We start from the raw sequence: 13,749 nt of genomic DNA on the forward strand, positions 1-13,749 counted from the left end.
CATGTATGTATTCATGCATGTATGTGTAAGTGGTTTATGCGGAGTCATATAAATTAAGTTCTAAAACATGTTTAGTATGTTGTGCAAATACTTGATTTGTTTATATCAATAATCTGCAGGAAAAAACAGCAAGATGGAACCACCACAGCTCTAAAATCCAGTATAAATGTATTTGCAGAGGTAAAACAGGATAAGGGCTTTAACGTGAACAACTCGCGCTTCATCAGATCTTACAAAAGAACAAACCACACAGTTTAAATACCAAAGTATCACCTCAGTTAATTAAAATAGCTCATAACAATTAATCAATTTAAATGAAACCAATTAAAACAAATTAAAGAGCTAAAAGACTTCAAAGTGCAAGGCATAGGAACTGTCAAGCAGAAACCAATTACCAGTTTCCTTCTTAACCTGGTAACAAACTCATTTGTTCATGTAGCTATTTCAAGGACAGTGCCTCCAGTGCAGGTTTTATGCTAACACAATTATTAAGCCCAGGATGAATATGGGCACATAGTCTCAGAATCCACTTCAGCTCTATGGACTCCAGATGATTATTTAAGTTGCCCCCTCTCATTTTTATGTACAAACTGTAAGACCATAAAACTAAAGCTATGTGAATTAAAGACAGCAACATGCTTTGCTAAAGCATTTTGAAGGTGCATGTTCTTAATATCGTAAAGATGATTATATATCCTATCCTTCAACCTCCTAGAGATCTTACCAACGTAGAAGCAATCATAGCACTTACAGCTAGCAAGGTACACTAAATTGCTACTGTTGCAGGTGGCAATAAACCTGGGAAAGAATTTAAAATTCAGGACAGGGTGACTGAAAAACTGTGTTATGGATATTGCACTACACATGTTGCAATGTCCACAAGGGAATGTACCAAGTCTTGAATCCCTCACACTCATGCCATAACCCCCATGTTTGATTTTATCATTGCATAAAAGTCTCTTCAAATTTTAGCTATTTCTATAGACAAAACATGGTCTCTCCCCAACTGTACCAGCTGTAATAGGGTCCACAGTAAGGACATGCCAGATACATTTGACAATGTCTGTCACAACCGCATTGTCATTAGTATAGGTCGTTGTGAAGCAAAGCCATCAGTAATCTGCCTGCTTACATCCATCTTCAGAAATCTAAATTTCTTCTAATCCTCCTGTATATATACTACTTGATGAATACAAAAGTAAAAGTTAACACACCCCAAAAAGAGAAATCTTCCTGAAATATCCTAGTCCACCTAAAAACACCCCTAAATCCAGCTCTACACAGAAATAAATAAAATAATAAATAAAAATAATAAATATAAAAAAAGTCGAGTTATAGATTACATTCCCTTCAGTACATGATATTAAAAAAAGTAACTTTGCACATTGCCCACAAAAAATCCAGATAAACTTCCCCTTAAAACAGCAATGTAGATAACAGAAATGAGATCCGTTCTTAAAATGAAAGAAGTTAACACAAAATAAAATGCTAACAGCAACTGTAAAATGCTATTACAGACAGAACAGAGCCTTTCTTAGTATCTAAAGTAACTAAAATAAACTAAAAGTATAACTAAACTATAAATATAAACAAAAAGTCAAATTTTGCTCTAAATTCTACTTTACAAAACCGCTACTGAGGTACTCACTCATTCATAGAAACATACACAAACTACCTAAAGCTCTGTATATTTGAAACTTGGGCAATTTTTGCATCCCATTGAATTCCATGGGAAAAGAACATTACTCTAACATTAGAAACAAAGATAAACACATAAAAAAATTAATCCATGGATGTTTGGTTTGTGTGATACATTAAAATGTCTCATACTTTAGAATTATGGAAAACAGTTTGACTCTTGGCAATGCTACTCTTCATTTACTAAAGTTTTAGCACAATATATGTCATGTACATATGTATATGTCAGGATCTTTACATCCCTGCTCTCCCACTTGGCTGCTGTGAGCTCCAGCTCTGAGTCCCTTTCACCTACTGCCCTGCCCTACATTCACACTACCTTTAATCCTGCTGGAAGTGGTGAAGAGACCAACTTTATTCTGCCAAGGTCCTGAACAACCTATCCCTGAAGGAATAACTACTACTGCTTTCAGGGAAACCAATCTAAAGTATGTCTGTATACTCTTGAGTTGTGCTAAGCCTAAACGCTCTTCCCATAACATGACTAGGTGGATAGAACTCACTGTACTTCTGACTCTGCAGCAGCCACCATTCCCTTTCTCTATACCCATTTACTTAGCTCTCTATACCCTTTCCAGGTCCACCATACGCCCACAGTTCATAGGCTCTCCAGCCTCGGAACCTTGCTGTAGTTACAAGGTTTGGCCACTAGATGTCGGTCTGAACCCACCTCTTTTCAGCTCCTAATTGCCCATCCACTGTACTGTACTCGTTTACCTACTACCCCTCTCCCCCACCACTTTATCTGCTTCCCCACCTCCAGTCCTCTTAGTCTATTCTCCCTCTGTGCATGGCAGCCTACTAGCCCAGCCACCTACACAGCTGATTTTTTCCATCCCAACCTGTCCTAAAACGCATCTTAATTGGCTCTACCCGCTCCATTCGCCCCGCGGGCTCACTCCGCTCACCTACCCTGCCCCCAATTCCCACCCACCCCAGTTGCCCCTACATTTCTACTTACCAAACCACACCCCTTTTTATCTCCACCCCTACACTTCACAACCAACCAACCATACACACTCTAACTTTTCACCCAACCCGCACACTCTCCACCCACCACTCCACCTTACCTCACTCTCTTGCATCCTCCCACCCACACTCCCAAATACCTACAGCATGTACCCCACAAAGTCTCCATTACTTCCCTTCATATATCCAAAACCTAGACCAATCTTGTACATCATACTACCACTTATTTTATCTACTCACCTTTTGTGAATACTACTACCTACCTATCCCTCAATATCCCACATCCAGTACCACTGCTAGCTTCCACCCCCGTTATCCCACACCATTTCAACACTGCCTGAACTCCAACTGTACTACCCCAACACCTCTTCATTCCTGTAGAGCCACCTGCATAAAACCTAGGACTAGACACTATCACTTGCTCCAACTAAAAATCCAGAAACTAGTAAGGAAGTCTAAACCAACCTTCATAGCAGATAGGGATATCCAACCAAACCCAGGCCCAGCCCAACCCTACCAGAAACCACAATCCCACAAAACTGTCCCCAATCTTCTGAGCACATACAATGCCCCTAATTCACTACTAATGTCACCTAAACATCAGAAGCATGACTAATAAGATTCACTACATACATGCCCTTATGGACATGCACTCCCCTGACCTATTATGTCTTACTGAAACCTGACTGAAACCCACCATCCCTGACATTGAGATAATACCCCCCTACAATATTTTAAGACTTGACCGGCAAGGTAGGAAAGGTGGTGGTGTAGCCATCATGTACAGATCAACTCTACCGGTGTCCACCATCACCATCCCACAAAGCCTAATAATTAGCACCTCAGAAACACTCTTAATAAAGGTCCAGTTTAGCAAACACAAAGCTATCAACATAGCATGTATCTACATGCCCCCAGGTGACAATATAGTGACCTTGGAAACTACCCCCCAATGGCTATCCACTACACACCCCCAAGAAACTATTATTCTAGGAGACTTCAATATCAATTGGAAAACATGTTCATCAAAAACCCCAACCACCCACATTAACTTAAATGGCTTCTCCCAAATTATAAACTCCTCCACCAGAATTAATAAGCCCAACAATAAAGAAAGCACCCTAGATTGGATACTTATAAAACAACAAACCTCCGTTATATATATATCAGGCACCCTACCGGAGAACATGAGTGACCACTTCCTAACATATAATAAAGAGAAATGACATGCCTCAGCAAATCTCCCTTAAAACCATTAGAAACACAAACAACTTTAACCTCACCAATTTCCTGACCGAACTTAAATAATGCAATTCATCCAACCTAAAGCTACCTCCCCTAGACGAAGCAATCTCACACTTTCATACTAAGTTCCTAGCCATCTCAGACAGGCATGCTCCCAAAAGAAATATCAAAACCAAAATCAAAATAGCTCCATGGCTAACCAAAGGTATTAAACAAAAGCTAACTGCTAGGGACACAGCATGGACCTCCTGGAAATCCACCAAATCCAGTCAAGATCATATTAGGTACAAACAATTGAGAAACAAAGCTAAAAAATCCACTAAGCTAGATAAACAAACCTACTATTTCAGCTTACAGAAAAAGCACCAAAATCAGCTACAAAAATTCCGGTCAGGTCTCAAACTGCTCCATCCAGGTAAATCCACTACCCCCACCCCTTCATCTACATTACACCTACCCCCTAAAAGTGTAGCAGAGACTGTCAGTACTTTCTTTACAGAGACAGTGCAATCCCTAGCTAGTAACCTACCTCCCAGCTCCACAAACACCTCATCCCCACTTGATAATGTACCCCCATTCAAATATGATCCAATCCCCACAGACTATATTAAATCCCTACTTAAACTCAAACCCACCACCCAAGCCGCAGACTTACTCCCTGCTGAATTTCTACAACAGGCTGAAACCAAAGTAGGATACCCTATATCCATCGTAATCAACCGTACTCTCAGGATACCCTATATTCATCTTAATCAACAGTACTCTCCACAAATCCTATGTCCCCTCCATCTGGAAAATCTCCCACATTATTCCACTTCACAAAGGGGGTAACTCCACAGAACTGTCAAACTGTAGACCTATAGCTATTCTAGCTCCCTTAGCCAAAATAATGGAAAAATGTATACATAAACAAATTCTAACACACCTTATTCACCTTATCCAGAACAATCTCCTAGCCCCATCCCAGCATGGATTCAGACCTGCCTGTAGTACCACAACAGTACTTTTCTCCTTCTCTCACACAATAAATCAGAACCGTAATCACAACATACTTTCCTCTGCCCTCTTTCTCGACCTATCCAAAGCATTTGATATGATGAATCACCAACTACTCCTAGACACACTCAAATCATTCAACCTAAACAATCTAGTAATCAAGTGGTTCCAGCCTTACTTGCAGGGCAGACAACAAGCAGTATTATGGAAAGACAATTTATCCCCCTACTACCAATCACCCTTGGTGTCCCCCAAGGGTCCTTGTTGGGCCCCCTCCTCTTCTCAGTATTCATCAGTGACCTACCCAAAGTAATCCCATATGCAACCTGTATTCAGTTTGCAGATGACTCTGCCCTAATCTGTTCTGCCACCACCCCCTCAGATGTACAATCCCTATCCCAGAGCACATTCAACAGAATAGAGGTCTGGTTCAATCATCGCCATCTCCTATTGAATCCCAACAAAACCAAACTTCTACTTCTCTCCCCTACCTGAAAAACCTCATCACCAAATATTACAATCTCATCCAATAATGGCACCATAATCTGTCCAGAACCATCCGCAAAACTTCTTGGTGTAATAGATAATAATTTTACATTTGACACTCATTGACAAAACCATCAAAACAGTTAACAAAAAAATAGGCTCCTTATATAGGATTAAACCATTCCTAACCCCAACGGCCAGAACAGCCATAACTAGAACACACCTTCTCTATGCCTCACCCATTTTCCTAAACCTACGGAAAGCTAACCTAAACAAATTAGCTAGCTGCTACAACAATGTGGCTAGATTTGCCACGGCCTACAGAACCCATCACTGTCAAAATCTTCAAACATTGGACTGGCTAGAGCTACACTATCAACTCCATTACAACCAACTCATAGTTGTACATAAAATCCTCTACCAACCTACCAGTACACCCATTCTGGCAAATATTATCACCCCCTACTGCAACCTACCATCCCTCCGCTCATCTAACAAGATACAAGTTCAGTCTGCCAAAGCCAACAACTCAGCTGGAGAATCACTTCTCTCCAACTCAGTTGGTAAGAAATGGAATGCACTCCCCCAAGATCTTACCACTGTAGCCTCCTTACCCCAATTCAAAACATCCCTAAAGAGTCACCTAAACAAGCAGTGGTATGTCCATGTCTAGACGCAGGCTAATGCGACATACATGCAACTCTTGAAGGTAAATGATGCAATTAGGAATAAACCTTCTACCTAAACCCACCCTAATGATATTTAGTTCTCTCCAACCTTCAAAACAACATTCACTAAATCTAACCTAACTTCCTATGCTCAACTTTAGAATGCTGTGTTTCTAACTCCCTATGCTAACCATTTAAATCCCTTGTCTTTACCTCCTCTTTTGTATCCTATTATCCTAGCTTTTCTACAAATAAGTCTTAAACCTTTCTACATCCAATTTCCAAGAACTCTCCATTTAACCAAACACCTTTTTCTCACTAACCACATTTTTTTTTCTCCGGGTAGTCACTCATGACATCAATCTAAGTATCATGCCATTCTATACACTCAGATGCTTTGCTATGATAAGTATACGTATGCAATACTATAAACCTACAATGATCTTAAACTTCAGTGTAACCATGTGTATATATATATAACCTCCTATTGAAATTTTAAGATTTTACATATTTTAATGTAACCATGAATATTTACTGTCATCTTTTTTTGTACATGTGGAGCTTTTCTCCCCGGGCCTCCGCTGAAAATGGACATGTATCCAGTCAGACTCTCCTGGTTAACAAATGTAAAATAAATAAATGTGTATATTTTTATATATACATATATATATATATATATATATATATATATATGTGTATATATATATATATATATATATATACATATATATATATATATATGTGTGTATATATATATATATATGTGTGTGTGTGTGTGTGTGTGTATATATATATATATATATATATATATCTATATGTATATATGGGATCCGTATGGATCACCGAACGGCAACATAACCGAAACAGATTCAGCCGGGCATACTTGCGCCAAAATGATTTTCACCGAAAGGCACTTTCGCGTAAGTATGCTGTTGCAGAGATCACACTACAGTGGGGATAAGGGAAAATTCCCTTTTCCCCACTGTAGTGCGACCTTGGAGTGAGAATATTTAAGTAGGGGTAAGGGTGCACGGGGCATGCCCCTGCAAAAACGTAAAGTAATGTTTTTTTTTTTTTAACACACTTTAACGAAAGCACTTTTTCGGTGAAAGTGCTTTCGATCTAGTGTGTTCAGTGATTGTGGATTCGGACTATTGAACTTTCCTTCAATAGTCCTAGTATATATATATATGTATGTATTATATATATATATAATATACATACATATATATATATATATATATATATATATGTATGTATATTATATATAAATATATATATATGTATATATATATATATATATATATATATATATATGTATATATATATATATATATATGTATATATATATATATATATATATATATATATATATGTATATATATGTATGTATATTATATATATATATATATATATATATATATATATATATATATGTATGTATATTATATATATATATATATATATATATATATATATATATATATATATATATGTATGTATATTATATATATATATGTATATATATATATGTATGTATATTATATATATATGTATGTATATGTATGTATATTATATATATATATGTATGTATATTATATATATATATATATATATATATATATATGTATGTATATTATATATATATATATATATATATATATATATATATATATATTATGTGTGTATTATATATATATATATATATATATATATATATATATCTATATATATCTATATATATATATATATATATATATATATATATATCTTAATTATATTTGTATGTATTTGTATATGTGAGTGCATCATCATCAACTCCTCCCTCCTTTTTCCTATTTTAGCACGAGGTCAGGGTATCATGTCAACTGTCACCTGTCTTGATTCAGTGCTGCTTTTCTACCTTCGACAGCCATGCCCCACTGTTGCTGTACTTCTTTCATACAGTACTTTCATTTCTTGCCTAGGCATCCTCATATTTTCTTGCCTTCTTCCTCTATCTCTCTCTCTCTTGCAAATATCTGATTTACCATATTTAGTTTATTTGAATGTGTTTACTGGGATACAGTACTGATCACAGCTGACTAATTTAGTCTCAGTTGGGAGAAAATACATTGACATTAAGATGACAAAACAGAGTATACAGGATGTGATATGTATATCACACACCTTTTCCCAACGGTTCTTGGAATTCATAAATTTCAATGCCCTGGAATTAATAAATTCCAACGCCCTGGATCAACTAATCCATTGTCCCACCAGGGGCATCAATATCCTAGACCTGGTCATTACCAACATGGGAGATAGATCCTCCACACCAGTGGTCACCCCCTCATTGGTCAGGTCTGACCATAAGCAAATCACCCTTAACATCCACATCCCCCCACCCCTCCCCTGCCCCCAGTAAAGAAACCTCTGTAAAAAAAATCTTCTCCAAAGCCAACTTCGTGCTACTCAAGTCAGAAGTGAAAAACTTCATGACACCCATGCAGACAGGATCTGAAAGTTCGCCTGCTGAATCCTACACTAAGGCACAGTACGGGCACATCCACTCGTGCATGAATTGTGCCATCCCAGATAGAACCAAGATGCTCTTCTCCAAAAAAGGAAGCCAATCTGGTGGTCCCCTGCCATAAACTATACAACAGAAGGAAGAAACTGTTGCAGAAAAGAGGAAAATCCCAGGATGCAAAAAACTCCCATACCAGCCTCAGTAACAAGCTGATATCCCTCATAAAATCCTCAAAAGCTAGTTACGAAAATAAAATTGCCAAAGATTCCAAAGACAACCACAAGGCATTCTATAGTTATGTCAGTAATCTAAATGGCAATGCTCAGATCTGCTCTGAGCTACAACAGAATGGCATTAAATATACTGATCCCAAGGATATTGCCAATATCCTGGCAGATCGATTTAGTGCCAACTTCACCCACTTCTCACCCCCTAAAGGGCCCATCTCAATACCAAAAGATTTCCAAATTCCGGTAATCACGGCCACACAGTTAGAAACCGCACTCGCCAAAGAGTACAGCATCCATGGGACCAGATGACATCCTGGGCTGTGTACTAGATGAACTACAAAATGAACTGGCACCTCACCTAAGTGTCCTGTTTAATCATAGCCTCACCTCAGGCTTCATGTCCACTGAGTGGTGCACAGCTACAGTTATCCCACTCCACAAGGGGGGATCCACCCTGGATCACAGGAACTACCATCTCATCAGTCTCACGAGCCTGATCTGCAAGGGCATGGAACGCATTATTATGGAACTTATAAACAAAGACATTGGCAACCTTCAAACACTGGACCCCACCCAGTTTGGATTCGTGAAGGGCCAATCTTGTCTCCTGAACCTGATTGACGACTTCGAATCAGTCTCCAGAGCTGTGGACAAGGGTAAGGTGGTCCACACAGCCTATCTGGACCTCGCCAAGGCCTTTGACACCATCCCCCACTCTGGAACCATCCCCCACTCTGGAATCATAGATAAACTTACTAAGCTGGGCATAAATCCCTACGTCACTCCATGGGTTGCCAACTGGCTTACTGACAAAACCCAGACTGTAAAAGTAGCCAACTCCAAATCCAGCTCCAGACAAGTGGAGTACCTCAGGGTTCAGTCCTGGGACCACTCTTGTTTGGCATCTACTTCTCTGAAGTACAGGTCAACACTAAGGAACTCTGGCTAACAAAGTTCGCAGATGACTGCAAACTGGGAGCCATTATTGAATCCCCAAATGATGTGGATATTTTACAAAAGGGCCTTACAGAAAAAGATGCTTGGTGCCAGAGCCATGTGCTCAAGCTTAATGCCAAGAGATGTATAGTTATCTCCTTTGGGAAAAACCATGTACCCATGAATAAGCACATAGGTGGCAGTACACTAAACACCGAAAGTGTGATGAGAGACTTAGGGACACAGGTGGACAGTGGTCTCAACCTTCAATAACCAGATTGCCACAACAGTCAGGAAATCCTTCTATGTGGCACACCTCATCACTAAGGGCTTTTCATCCAGGAAAAAGGAGGTCATTGTCCCACTGTACCATCCCTCATTAGACCCATTATAGAGTATAATGCCCCATTTGGTATGTACCTCACAAGACATCTGCAATAGCTGGTAAGGCCGCAGAAATACCTCACTAAAAGAATCACAGGCCTAAAGCAGATGCCATATCTAAAAAAAATTCCTTTGGCATATCGTCTACTCAGAGGCGATCTCTGCTTAACATACAAGGCCATGTCAAACCCTGAGCTGTTGGACATGATCCACTTAAAGAAATCCCAATACCTCAGAACCACACGCTCCAGGGAAATAAACCTTGTCATCACAATAAACAAAACATGCTGGAAGGATAGGTTCCTGACTCAGAGACTCCCCATACTCTGGAATAGACTACCCATACATGTCAAGCAGAGCGCCTCCTTGTCTTCAAAAGGAACCTTGATGATTTGATGGGAGATAGGAAATTCACCCTGGGGATCATGTCAGTCGAAACTGTAAAGCAAACAAACACTTAGCACACCAAGCAGTTATCATGTCAGTCACCCTGCTAGACAGGGGTCCAGGGAAGTAAATATTGTGGGAAGAAATATCCAGGGAATTGTTATGGCTAGGCTTGTACAGGCCCTAGGGCCACTAGCCTAGTACCAACCTATGAACCTAAGCAATATATAAAGGAATACATTTATACATGTGTGAATAGTATAAAGTAGATAGTTTGTTTTAATATTTTTTGGTCACTGTTGTGGATACCACACACATTATATAGAAAGAGTAAATATATACATTTATGTACAACAGAATCATAGTGACAGGGGAGTAAACTCTGCTTGAGAAGGTTCTCGCAACAAGTAGTACGAGGTAGAGTAGGAATTCAGAGAGGGCTAGGAAATGTGACTAGTGAGGAGACAATAGCATTTGCCAATATTCCGTACATTAAACTTTAGTTGTTAGCTGTATGTTTGGTAACAGTATGTTTTCTTGATGTTGTTATTAGGGATTGAGACCCATAAATTTTGGCCTAGTATAAAGAAATAGTGGTCTGTTCAATGGAGTTTTGTTTTAGGGGCCTGTAGTGTAGGTCCTGAGTGGCTGTGTTTTCTGTGTTCATAGGTGGAACCTCCTGTGAGCAGGTTCGGCTGCCAATAAAGAGATTTTGTGGTTTTGCAGAAGTTTGAAAATTTAGAAAAAGTAGAAAGTCAGATCTTGTTTGAGTGGGAACTAGTTTGCTTTCTGTAATGTTTTGTAATTGTGTTCCTGTTTTGGAAAACAATAACAGACCTACTGATATTGTTTGTATTGTCGAGGTGAATGCTGAAGTTAAGAGAAGAGCTAGTCAGATTCCCAACTGGTTCACAGATGGAACCCACAGTGTGAAAGTAGCTAACTCCAAGTCAAACTGCTAACCAGTCATGACTGGAGTCCCACAGGGTTCGGTCCTGGGTCCTCTCCTATTTGGTATCTACTTCTCTGAAGTCCAGGTGAACACGAAGGGACTCTGGCTGACAAAGTTCCCAGATGATTGCAAGTTGGGAGCCATAAATAACTCCCCATGTGATGTTGAACCAATGACTGGTGTCAGAACCATGGCCTTAAACTCGATGCCAAAAAATGTGTCATCATCCACTTTGGGGAAAAAGCTGGTTCCCATGAATTACCACATCAATGATAGTCCACTGAACACAGAAGGCGTTATAAGAGATCTGGGAACACAGGTTGTCAGCAACCTCTCTTTTGACCACCACATTGCCACTGTGGTCAGAATGTCCTTCTGTGTGGCACATCTCATTACTAAGGCATTTGCATCCAGGAAAAAAGACGTCAGTTTCTCCCTATACTCTTCCCTCATTAGGCCAATCATAGAGTACAATGCTCCATTTGGCATGTACCTCACTAGACACCTGCAACAACTGGAGAGGCCGCAAAAGTACCTCACAAAGAGGATCCTAGGCCTTAAACACTTGTCCTATATGGACATACTCAAACAAAACACCCAACTATTCTCTGTCTCATATCACTTACTTAGAGGTGATCTCTGCTTGACTTATAAAGCCATTTCTAACCAAGCTCTTTTAGAAATGCTACATCTAAAAAAAATCCCAATTCCTCCACACCACACACTCCAGAAACATCAGACTCATTACCATAATCAACAAAATAAGCTGGAGAGACAGGTTCATAACCCAGCGACTGCCCATGCTATGGAATAGACTTCCTATACATGTCAAGCGGAGCGCCTCATTGGCTGTCTTCAAGAGAAATCTTGGTGAGTGAATGGGAAATAGAAAATTCACCTCAGAGATCGCTCCAGTGCCTCTACTCGACAGAGGCACTAGGAACTAAGGTCGGGTGGCATGATACCTGTATAATCCTATGGGCTAGGTTTGTAAAGGCTCCAGGGCCATTAGCCTAGTTCACACCTATGAACCTATGAATGATATTGGAATGCTATTAATGGAAGGGCATATTCTAGTTGTGATCTAAGAAAGCAGTCCTGGAGGTCTTGGAGAGAAATGGTGATATTTTGTTAGTGTACAGCAGTAGTGAGGTAATCTTTCTGTTTATATTGTATAGGTGAATGCTAAAGTTAAGGGAATGAGCTAGTCAGATTCCCAAATACCTAAAGGATTTACAGTTTTCTGTTGGAGTGTTGTGATCAGAGATCACTAATGGTGAAGGAGTTTTGTTCAGTTTTTGCTTAGTTCCGAACAGTACTGTTTTTGTACAAATGAGATGAAAATACAAGTTTATGAGGAAAAGGAACCCAGACTGAAGTTCTTTTTGTGAGGTTAAGAATTTAATGAACTCCTGGATTGAGTCAACATGATGAATAAAATATACAGTCCTTTTAATAGAAGAAAAAATGTGAGCACTTTTATAGTATAAGTACTGCTTCAGCAGACATAACAAAGCAACTGACATCACTGTTGTAGTAGAATGAAGGCATTGCATCCAATAGGGTGTCTCCTATAAAAGTGACAAGCACATATAAAAGACAAAATGAGATTTTAATGTATTTTGTTTTAAAGTTTTTTATATTCCTTTAGTAAGGAATATTGCAGCAGTGAGAAGTACAACATGTACTGTTATGGTAAAATCACACACAACTGTAGTTTTGAAGTAAAATAGCAGAATGTGGGTGAGATGGAGTAACGGGGGAGTTTGTACTAGAGGAGCAAACTGTAGGAAGGTTAGTAAATTCAGACAGAAAATTAGGTGAGAATATACTTTGCTATACTGTGTGTGGATGATGGGTTGTTTCTTCCTATTAATCTGACTTCTTTCTAGAACTGTTTTGGGTATTAATTAGTAAGATTTATTTTGTTTGCATGAGTTGGAATGTATGCCATGTAATGGATTGTTCTGTGAGGTTTCTAAGTTGGATGAAGTATTTCTTGTGTTTGGGGTTGGGTTATGTTTTCGTGTTTGCCACTATACTCCCGCTCCAAATATTGAAGCTGAATATCTTTTTCTGTTAGGCATTATACGATATATCTGGGGATTAAAAGTGCCTACATGATTTTGTCCACTGTAGTTTTAACATACAGGGAATTGTAAGCAAAAGTGAAGAAAAATCTACTTAAATGGAAAATCTCTGAGAATCCAAACAATGGGTTTGTTATTTTACCACTGATCTTGTATGCTAAGTTCTTCCTTTGCCACCACCTAAAGATTTTCTCAT

At 38.9% G+C, this 13,749-nt stretch overlaps 1 protein-coding gene across 1 annotated transcript in view; it reads left to right on the forward strand.

Annotated features, from left to right (window-relative positions):
* TLR3 (toll like receptor 3) overlaps positions 1 to 13,749 on the forward strand; it is a 309,450-nt gene that overhangs the window by 159,847 nt on the left and 135,854 nt on the right. The gene's annotated exons all lie outside the window — the stretch shown is intronic.

The sequence above is a fragment of the Protopterus annectens genome, chromosome 2.part1 (genome assembly GCF_019279795.1).
Source record: "Protopterus annectens isolate FY-2018-M chromosome 2.part1, PAN1.0, whole genome shotgun sequence".
Classification (NCBI taxonomy): domain Eukaryota; kingdom Metazoa; phylum Chordata; order Ceratodontiformes; family Protopteridae; genus Protopterus; species Protopterus annectens.